Below are 12,069 nucleotides of genomic sequence, written 5' to 3' on the forward strand. Positions count from 1 at the left end.
TTGTTCGCTGTTTCTATGGAAGTGCTCTTGAGAGGTATAAAAAAAAAAGGACCGTACTAACGTTTGTAATGGACAAGAAAAGAGACAATAAGGTGGTCAGTAACTATAATTGATAGAATTTACCACTGATAGCATGTTATCGATGATAGAAGCCAAAATTGATAGCACGTTATCAATGAAGAAGTTACCACCTATAGCATGCTATCGGTGATAGAAGCTACCAATGATAGCATACTACTATGATAGAGAGCTATCACTAATAGCATGATATCAATGAGATTATTGATAGTATGATATCAGTTAGATCATTAATAACATATTATTAGTGATATTATTAGTGAAAGAAGCTATCACTAATAACCACGATATGAGTGATATATATATCCATGATAGAAGTTAGGTGGAATTTGTACGTCGGGTTTCTTTGAAAGTTCATAACTAGTTATATAAGTCTATCATTGCTAGCCTTAAGTGTTGATATTTCAAGGTTGATTCTAATTTATGAAAACTTATTAGTGACAGCGACCGATAGCTGCTATCAGTAATATCAATGATAGAAGATTATCAGTGATAGCTATTGTATTAATCTTTCAAAGTTGATAGTCATTTATGAAAGTCTATCAGTGTTAGCCACTAATAGTTTCCCATCACTGATATATCCCAGTCTTTCAAAGTTATTGGTTTTCTTTCAATGTTGATATCTACTTATAAAAGTATCATTGATAGCTGTTGATAGCTTGTAAAAATACAAGTTGAGGGCTAATAAACAGGATATGTGTTAATATTACCAAGAATTCATGTGGAAAAGTGAGCTTGCGTCGACCAGCACTAAAAATCTTCACTAACCCTCTATCATGCGTTATTTTACATCAAAGTGTCTATTTTTGCAGCTATTGCAGGAATTGATCGCATGCGTCAGTCCCAGACTGCCACAAGGTTGGCCGCATGTGTTGATCGTCATAAAAACTAGTTCGTCGCATGGAATGATGCGTCCACGGAATGATAATCATGATAGAATACTAATCGCAAGGTAGGTGGAATGCGTTGACACTTCAGGAGAAACAAGCATGAACGAATACCTTGGGAGTATCAACAAGATAAGGTGATGCTGACATTTCCCATACCGCGGCAGAAGCAGCAGTGAGTCAGAATGGGGTATCAGAGTTTTCGGTGTTTGAGCTCTATAAATAGAGCCTTGGGTCTTCACTTCAAACCATCTGAGTTTCTGCCTTAGGCAGATTCTTGAGATCACATATGAGAGCATGAGCAAGACATTCTTTGAGGATTCTTCACATCCACAGCCCCTTCCGAGTGACGATCGGAGTTTCACCAGAGATAGAGCTCGAGAGAGACTTCTTCACCATCCATCCATGGCACCAACAGCAGCCTTGACACATTTCAGATGAAAAGCAAGAGATACTTACATTTAGCCTTCCACCTCTCCTCCTATCTCTGTATTGTATTATATTTTTCCTTAAGATATTAATACATTTTGTATTCAATGCATCTATTACTTCCTTCAGCACCATCTTCACCATCTTATTCTTCTTTATCATCGTTTACATCAATCGTTTATTTAAGTATCGAAGACAAGTCACATACTCAGTCATGCGGCCTAGAATATAACGCATGAAGGAAACCACCGAGAGGTGTGCGTTACATAAGTATAGTGAGTTAATCCTCTTTTCTAGATGTGAGGTTGTCGCAATGTTTGTCTATGAGCTGATTAGCTATAACCAACTGCTCGAGAGGGTAAGTAGTGGAATACACTATAGTAAAGTAAGCATTATTCTTAGAGATAGGAACGATCTTATGCTCGATATAACCATGCATTATAGAGATATAAGCATGCAACTAGCCACTGAGAGGTGTGTGATGCATTAGTGTGGCGAGCTGGGATTACTCTAGCGACCAAACATAATGAAGTCACCTTATTATGCGTTAACAGTTGCCACATCTCTATCAATTCTCATAGTTCAACTTCCATTGCCCAATCTGTTTAGTTAGGAGTAAGAGTAGCGCATAATCCATTAACTTCTATCTTTTTACTTTTATTCATCGTCTCAAACTCATAACTTCATAAACATTATTTAGTTACAAGTCCCTGTGTTCGACCTCAGATCATCCCAGAAAACTTGCGTTCTCGTTATACTTGGTGAGAAAGCAAGAAAACTTGTGACAGGAACACATGGTCATTGTGTACGCACTTGAGCATATTCTCCATTCCAACGCATGACCATCGACGCATAGAGACTAACACATAACAACATCTTCTCTTTTCCAACGAATAGTTGCTAATAGCCTTAACCGTTAATATTTCAAGGTTGATTCCAATAATGAAAATGTATCAATTACAAATCGTTGTAGACGAGTTTAACCAATTAATGGTATGTCTTAATCGTTGTAAACTATCAGCTGCTAACAATTGCTATCGTGGTATGTCTTAATAGTTAACGAATAGTAATTAATTTGGTTTAAAAAGTTTAACCGATTAATTACAAATCGTTGGAGCTCATGATCTGTAGGTCCATTAGGTCCCTCTACTAGCTCGTAAATTAGTTTAATAAATTGAGTATTATTGGATGAAATTTGAAATGAGCGTTATGAATTTGAAACATTCAAATTCAAATTAAGGTTTCAATTAATTGTATACGATGCAATTGAAACGTTTAATTTTATCGAAATTAAACAAAATTGGATAATCAATTAATATTTAAATTATGATTTAAATATTAATTATATAAAATCGAATCATATTCGTGGAATTTGTGTTTTATTAATTTAATATTAAGATATTAAATTAATATTTTAATTAAAAAGTTTAATTAAAATTAAAATTAGTTTTATTTAAAATTAATTAATAGAATTAATTTTGTAAAAATAATATTAAAATAAATTAGTTTATTTTAATATAAAATTATATTAATTTTAATCAATTTGATTGGTTAAAATTAAAATAATATTAAATTTGTTATAGTGGATTTTTCATAAAATCCACTATAGGTGATTAAGTAGCTTAATCACCCCATTCCACTATTGAATCCATTCAAACTTCAAAGCAGGTGTTGATTACCATGCACCTCATCTCCCTGCATGAAAATAAGCTTATAAAGTGAAGCTTAAAACTGAGAAATAAGCCATGCATGCTGATTTTTTGCACCAAAACTCTGCTGAAGTGAAACCCTCTTCCCCCTCTAAAATTCACCCATATTCAGCTCAATTTGAGTACTTCCACCACACAATCCTCACTTGAGATTAGTAGAGAAGATCTAGGTGATGGTCTACTTGAAGTTTCAAGCTCAATTTTATGGATACCTTGCTGAATTCGTGGAGATTTCTTCAAAGGTAGTGAATAACTCAAACCCTCTTGTAAACTTGTTATGAGTAGCATGTTCTAAACACAAATTAAAAGTAGTTAGAGTGCTTATTGATTCTAAATTTTTCTGTTGCATGTTATCTAACTCCTTTAGATTTTGCATGGTTCTGAATGCAATTATTATCCCCTTTGGGAGATGCCTAGCCAAACTCAATTATTGATGCATGCCTCTTCCTCCAATTCCATTTTTGTTCGGACGAGACTTACATCTTAATAAACCTCATACCTGATCAAAAGAATATTTATAAATCACCGAACTACTATTTATACTACTAGGTAGCACAAGCGACAAGAACAGGGCCGAACAACAGAAAAGCCAAGAATTAAATATCTTTTAAGCTAAATTTGACTGTGGAAAGCAGTAAAAACAGGGGTTTTTAATTTGTTTGATAGAATGGAAAAATGAAAGAAATTAAATAAGGCGGATAAATATAAACATGGATTGGTTTATCTAGTTTGATCAAGATAGACATTCATCGTCTTCTACAAATTAATTATGTAATCAAATTATGCATGCACAACTACTTGCTCGATTCGATCGAACTAGCCTCTACAGTGGCGGATAACTAGCAAGAATCTAACCAAGAAAGCATCCTAATTATTAATTGAGGTCAGAAAGATCATACTCTAACTAATCTACATGCTTCTAAATTCTCTTGGGTTCGATAGTGGCCATATAGAACTAAAAACACATGCATTACAATTTAGGATTCAATTGTGTCGATTAATTATCAAGAAAGTCATATTCAATTAACCAATTTTATCTTTGAACCCAGCAATTAATGCATCATAGGAATAGCCATCAAATGCACAATTAACTAATGCTACTTGATTGATTTTAGCTAGACATTCAGGTAAGAACGTGATGTAACAATAAATCAATTAGGCATGATCAATTATGCGTGAAAAGTCAACCTCACAATCATGCATATAGAAATTAAACAGAATTCAAAGAAAACATAATTTTAGAATGCAAAACACCGATTAAACCAAGAGATGACCAAGAAATAAGCAAATAATTCTTAATCCAAGAACTAGATGGAAATTACCTAAAAATTCATAGACAAATTCAAGAGATGACCCAATCCAAGCTTACAATCCAAAATAAAATGAATAAAACCTACCTAATGATGCTAAAAAAGATAGGGAGGAAGAAGAAAACCAGGCCTCTCCTCGGCCTCCATAAAATCCAACATGATTTGACCAAAAAACAAAGAAAGGTATATATAGACAACACTAGGGATAACGTTGCAATACTGTTACACAAAAGGCCTCGAGTGTTGGATGGGTGGCGCAACGCTGATGTAACATTTTATGCACGCACGGATGGCTGAAGACTCCATTATTAGAAGTTTATAGCATTGCAACCCTGGCCTGCAGCTACTGCCTTTCATCATCAGGATAACGTCAAGCTTAGATATGATGAGTGTTTCGAGGCTCATGTCAGGGGCAGTTATTCATTTTTACTTCTTTAAAGTCCGAATGCTCAAATTACCTCCAAATTGCTTCAAATTAATCTCATTTGGCTCCAAACGCTCGATTCTACCTCTTGGTTGCTCGATACCTACAAAATAAGATAATTAACATTAAAAATTTACTGACAAGCTCGAGTTAAACTAGGAATTATAGTTCTTTTTTAGAGCTATCACTTTCATACTCAGTGGTGTGTATATCTGGGACCTTCCCCCTTACACAAAGGTTATCGATGCCTCAATGCAGAAGGTTGAATCTTCATATCAAAGCATGTCAACTTTAGTGAATAAGACTTCCCATTAAAAAATGGCTTTGGTAATTCAAATCTGCTAAATCTAAGCCCACCGTCCTTCCCACTACTTATATCTTGGTTAGCCTGCCTCAATGGCCTATCCAGCCTATATCTAGCTCTTATCCGAACCCAAATCTAACTCAGCCCAACTCCTCACCTTCACTCACTGAACACCTGCCCTATACGACATCCCTATCCTATGCCTAAATCTCGTCAAACATTGAGACCAACCCATCATCAACTCTCATATCCCCAGCTCAATCATCCCAAACCGGCCCACTATAACCTTGTATGAATGATCCATGTTTGATCAACTCTAATTCTCTCTCTCCTCATACTAGTCCTACCTCTTCCCACATTCCAGCCCCAATACCCTAACCTCTCTCTCTCTCCAACACCTACCATTCCTTGCACCCCTCCGATTGTTAATAATCAACCAATGGTTACTGGAGGAAAAGATGAAATATTTTGTCCCAAAGCCTGGGTTGTTTTGACATTTCCTGACTCTTCCTTTAACTTCTCAAGGATAGAGCCAACCGAAACTAGTGATGCTCTTAAGTCACCTTTGTGAAAAGCAGCAATGAAGGCTAAATTTCTGCCCTCTGCAACACCAAAACTTGGTTGCTTGTACCTCATTCCCCTTATGATAGCGTCGTAAGATGCAAATGGGTTTTCTGATTGAAGAAGAATGTAGATGGTTCCATCCAGCGTCACAAAGCTCAACTGGTCGCAGGGTTTCATCAAATATCTGGGATTGATTACTTTGATACATTCAGTTTGGTTGTCAAGCCATCAACAATCAGAATTTTTTTTATTATTTACTATATCTAATGGATGGTCTCTGTGACAACTGGACTTCAATAATGTCTTCCTCAATAGAATGCTCAAAGAAGTTGTCTGCATGACTTAACCACCCAGATTTGAAGATCCTAATCGGCCACACCATGTCTGCAAACTCCGTAAGGCAATTTATGGCCTTAAGCAAGCTCCTTGAGCTTGGAACAGTGAACTCAAATAGTTTCTGCTTGGTTGTGGCTTAACTCTCAGCAGGTCAAATTCCTCACTCTATTTTTTGTGTTGATCTACAATGATTATATTTCTTCTAATTTATGTTGATGACGTTATCATCACTAGAAGTGACCCCGCCTTCATATCTCAACTAATCATCGCCGTAGATTTGAGGTTTGCCTTAAAGAACTAGGGTAAGTTGAACTACTTCCTAGGAATTCAAATCACATATCTACCTAACGGTTTTCATCTGAAGTAGTCGAAGTATAACACTAATCTGTTGGCTTGACACAATTTGTCCAATATTAAGCCTTGTCCTACCATATCCTGGCTTATCCCTCTCTGTCAATAACGACACACCTCTACTGGATCATTTTCCTTATAGAAGCATCATTGGTGCTCTTCAATATATGGTCAATACACGGCTTAACATTACCTTTATCGTCAATCCATAAGCCAATTTCTCAAAGTCTCAATAAACACTCACTTAAAAGTCATCAAATGGATTCTTCGGTATCTGAAAGGCATCTCATCCTTTGTGCTACTCATTCAATCTAATGACTCAATCACCATCACGACATTCTCCGATGCCGATTGGATTCCGAATGTGGATAGTTGAAAATTTATGGTTGCCTACTGTGTCTTCCTTGGCACCTCACTTATCCCATGGTCATCCAAAAAGCAGGCTGTTATGGCTCATTCGAGCACGAAATTTGAATATCGAGCTCTTGCTCACCCATCTACAGAGATCACTTAGATAAGACAATAGCTTAGTGAACTTGGTTTTGAACTCTCTGTCAAACTAGTCATTTGTGTGTGATAACATTGGGGTAGGGCTCTTGCCTCCAACTCGGTTTTCCATGTGCAAACGAAGTATATTGAGATTGACATACATTATATTCGTGATCAAGTTCTCAACCATCGTCTTGACATTCGTTATGTCCTAGATGATGAACAAGTTGCAGATTGTTTAACAAAGTCTTTTATGATTGGAAAATTTTCATACTTTCTAAGTAAAATTGGGTTACTTGGCCTAACCTCTTGTTTGAGGGAGGATATTGGGAATACTGACGAGGCAGTCAAAAGTGACAAGGCTACTGATTGACCATGACAAGGATACTGATGTGGCAGAATATTCTAGACCTGTGTTAGTCTCTTTCCTAATTTTCATTATGTTATTTATCAACCATCCATATATTAACACATGTATGGTTTGTTACATCTTCTTTTCTCTTTATGATGTATATATGTATTCTTGAGGCATAATCTGTACAGTGTGAGATATAGATAATACAAAAAATACAAAAGAGGAATTCCTTACAAATTCTTTGTCTGCCCTAAAACCTAATAAGCACATGTCCATCGTTATGCAATCTTCATTAAAAAAAATGAATTAACATGTGTCAAAACTACATATTATTAATGTTGGGGTTGATGTTCTAAACCTTGTGGGTCATGTAGTTTTTAATTGTAATGTACAAACAGATTATTTATTTAATAAAATCTAAGGTATTTTATTCGACATTTAGTAGCATTAACCCACAAAACCAATAAACTAACATCCAAGGTTATCTTCTATAGCTTAAACATGTATGTAGAGACATTTAGATGGATCATGCTTAAGTGATAACTTAAATGGTCTGTAGTAGTTGGATAAGACTGGGTACCTTATCATGGTAATACTACGAATATGACCCGCTTTGTAGATATTACAATTGTTATAAAGTTCTACAAATGATATAATCCTAATCATTCATGTAGAGACATGTGAGCGAAGGTGTTCTATACATAAGGGTTTGTATAAGATCGGACCCCGAAATGAATAGTCCCATTATATAACATTATTAATAATAAAGACTTACATTTCATCAAGATGACCATAGGTAATATGACTTGAATCCTGAGTGAGTTGTGAACTTCTGCCTGTGAAGGTGGTCCTTTGATTTATATGGGTGAGAGTGATCAAATTGGCAACTCAATATGCCTAGCATTTTAGGGATTCGTCTGATTAGGGAACTAGGAACACATCTACACAAGACGAAATTCACCCATTTCCTAATGTCAGAGCAAGTAGATAAATTGCTCTCTTAAGGGCTGATTTTGGGACTTGAACAATGTGGTGCCACACACTCTCTTGGTCTGAGAGGGGGTTTGGTCATAGTTGGACTATGACTTATTGTTCATCAGAAGGATCAGTGGTACTTAAGCAGTTAAATGTAACTATAGGGGCAAAGCAGTAATTTTGGCCCAGTTGTACTTACGAGCAATTTATGAAGGGTCATCGCACTATTGACTGGTTATATCCAATGGACATAGAAATATATCTATAGTGTGAATAGTGCAATTGTCGAACTTTAATGGAGTCACTGGCAGTTAATGGATGTTTAGTAGTTTAATTAATTATTCAAGTATCATTGGAACTTCAATCTACAGGTCCATAAGGTCCCTTCTGTAGCTCAATTGGGATTATTGAGAATTAATTTTGGATTAATTAGAATGGTTCAAATTAATTGATGGGATTAATTATATATTATATAATTAATTTAAATTAATTATATGTGATGTAATTAATATAAGGAAAATTACTTCAAATGATAAAACCGTTGACAAGATATAACAAAAATTTAGAACTATCAATGATAGACGTTGATAAACACTGATAGACTTCTATCAGACTGAGTATATCGGTGTCTATCAGTATCTATCATTGATAGTTCTAAAATTTTGCTATATTTTGTAAATATTTTGATTCCTTTTTCTATATTTAAAAAAAAATCCTTAATATAATATATTTGATATATTATAATATAAAGTTTATTTTGAGAGAAATTAAATATTTGAATATGATTCAAAATACTAATTATATGGATTTAATTCATATAATTAAATTTAATATAAATTTGATTTATATTAAATATCATGATTAACTGAGAGAATTTAAACTATAGATTATATTACATTTAATACAATATAAAAAAATTAAATTATATATTATATTCGATATAACATATAGTTTAATATATAATATATGATAAGTTGGTTATTATATATATTAAAGTTTTATTAAATTTAAATTTAAATTTAATTTAGGAGGGAGTTATACTCCTTCTATTTTCTCTCCTCACTCAATCGTGGAAGTGAGAGTTGGGAAGCTCTCTCCCAAAGTAAGTTTCTCAAGTAAATTCTCTTCTCTAAAAAAAATTCTTCCTCCCAGAGCCCACAAACTCTTTTATTCTCATCATACCCTAAGAAGAATATAGAGGATTACCTAATAGTAGTAGTCATCTTGGATTGTTGTTTTTTGTTCGAGGAGAATTGGGGAGTTCGTGGAAGGGAACTCATGAAGTTTAATTTGTTCTTCAAGTTTTGCTTTATCTTAATTCTCTGCGAAATTTACAATTGAGACATGCATTTCACATCAAATCTCACAATCCTTCAATTAAATACTTTATCACAAAAATAAATAAACAAAAACATGTGAAGTATAAGATTAAAATCACACATTTTTTTTAACAAGTTAAAACACAATTTACTTTATGTACGAAACAATTGTACCGTACTAATTTAAATTAGTTTAGAGAATTATATTTCCAACCCTCATTTTGGATTCTTAGCATCTCTTTTAATTTAAATTTTTTTCATTAATCCCAATACAAAAACAGGCATTCTTTCATGTTTGAAGCTTGGTTTTCGTTTTCTATTGACCACTGCCTTTTCCTTTTTCCCTTCTAATTAATTAATGCTTTAATGGTTTATTATAATTAGAAAATGAAAAGGCAAATATAATTAAAACGTATTTAAGAAGATCGTTACTCTTTAACTTCCCAAGGTGATGCCCCCTTGATTCGCGCGGATATATATGGTATCGATTCAATTATCAATTTTGATTTTTTCTTTTCAAGAAATATATATTATAATAAGAAAAAAGTCTACGGGAGGTAGTTGATAATTAATTAAGACACGTTTTTGTTTATTATAATGCAATTATATTATTTTAGTTCATATAAATATAATACAATTATGTAATGTGCCATATTGTATGTTTTTTTCCTTAGGACCAATGTTTAGTCATTACAAATCGGTAATTTATTTAGAATATGATTTGTCGATTCGACAACATAACAGAACAAAATTATAATATAGAAGGAAGAAATTCATGCATACATGGTTGGGAACAAAATCTAACATTTGTTTTTAATTTTCTTTGACACATTTACTAATGTTTTGTACTCATAAAGGCATCTTGTGAATATAGAAAAACATAAGATACCAAGAGAATGCAAATAATGCAATCAAGATTTCAATGCTTGACTTCTATAAAAATACACGACTTAGTGGCCTATTTATATTAATAAAATATAAGTAAAATGTTGGACTACCCTATTTAACAAGAGAATCACAACGACAAAATGAGCATAACTCAATTCACATAAAATTTGTACTATTGAATTTGAGAATAGAAATATGTTACCCCATTGACACATGATAAATTTTTTTTTTTTTTTTAGAAAATGCAACCGAGCTATATTCAATTAAATACGGTTCAAATAACACAATCTAAAATATGAAAATCACTCTTGTTCATTTTCCTGGCCTTTTTTTTTTTTTTCAAAAGAAGATATTTTAAAGATGTTCAATTAATGGTGTAAAAGTAAATTAGGGGTTTATTCCTAATTAGTATTTTCCTTTATAGCATTGTACTTTACTAGGATCCGTTTTTATGCTATTAGCTATTCTATTGATTCTTCTCCAAATAGGAACCACCGATTTTTCTTTTTATGTATTTTTCCTTTCTTGATTTCTTTTCTTTGTTTGGTCTATTGATGTCTATTTATTCGCCTTAGTATTGTATTTTGATTAAGCTAATTATTCGATATAATATACCAAATTAACATGTTTAGCCATCGTTTCTATTCGATCTCTGCCTTCGTCGATCTACCATCGACGAGGCAGATCCAAATTTTGTCCACCTGCTTAGTTGATCCTATATTCTTGTTTTTCAGTCTCAACCTTTGTTATGTTTTATGATCTTTCAGGGCCTTTGTTTCGTTTTCAAATCAATAGTTCGTGGGTTTTGTTTTAGATCTCTCCATGAGAATCTTTGTTTCAAGCCCCCATGTGTTTAATTCTTCGTGGATTATGTTTCCAATCCAGAAGTTTTATGTGTTTTAGTACTTCATGGGTATTCTCTCCATCCCAGAAGTTCTATGTATTTTAGTACTTTGTGGACATTCTCCCCAACCCAAAAATTCTCTACGTTTTAATTTTTCATGGGTACCCTCTCCAACCAAGAAGTTCTCTGTGTTTTAGTTCTTCATGGGTTCTGTCTTTAACCCAGATCTTCCATGATTTGATTCAGGAGTTTTCTTTGGTTTTTGTCATCGGCTTCAATCGGTCGCTTCATAAACTCAAGTTATCCGTTACTTTACCACTTTGAGTTTGAGGGAGGATGTTAAAGTAAATTAGGGGTTTATTCCTAGTTAGTATTTTCCTTTATGTATTTTTTTTCTTTCTTGGTTTATTTCATTTGTTGGGTCTATTGGTATCTATTTATTCGCCTTAGGGATTTATTTCTAGTTAGTATTTCATTTGTTGGTTTATTCTGACTAAGCTAAATATTCAACATAATATACACTAACAGATGGATAAAAGATTATAAATGAGGGGTTAAAGAAAAGTCTTCCAATTGAAAAAGTAGTAGAAAAGATCATAAATACAAAATAACTTTAACATACAACACACTCATATAATCAAAAAGTTATTTCTTTTTTATACAAACAATGCAGAGACTACACATATAAATAGAATAGTAGGAAACCCTAGGGCATTGATAAAAGACAAAAATGCCCCTATGGTAAAACTCCCCTATTTTCAACACTCCCTTCAAGTTGGGGCATAGATATCAGTAAGGCTCAACTTG

Source organism: Benincasa hispida, chromosome 3 (assembly GCF_027475165.1).
Source record: "Benincasa hispida cultivar pf3 chromosome 3, pf3_genome.v1.1, whole genome shotgun sequence".
Taxonomy (NCBI): Eukaryota; Viridiplantae; Streptophyta; class Magnoliopsida; order Cucurbitales; family Cucurbitaceae; genus Benincasa; species Benincasa hispida.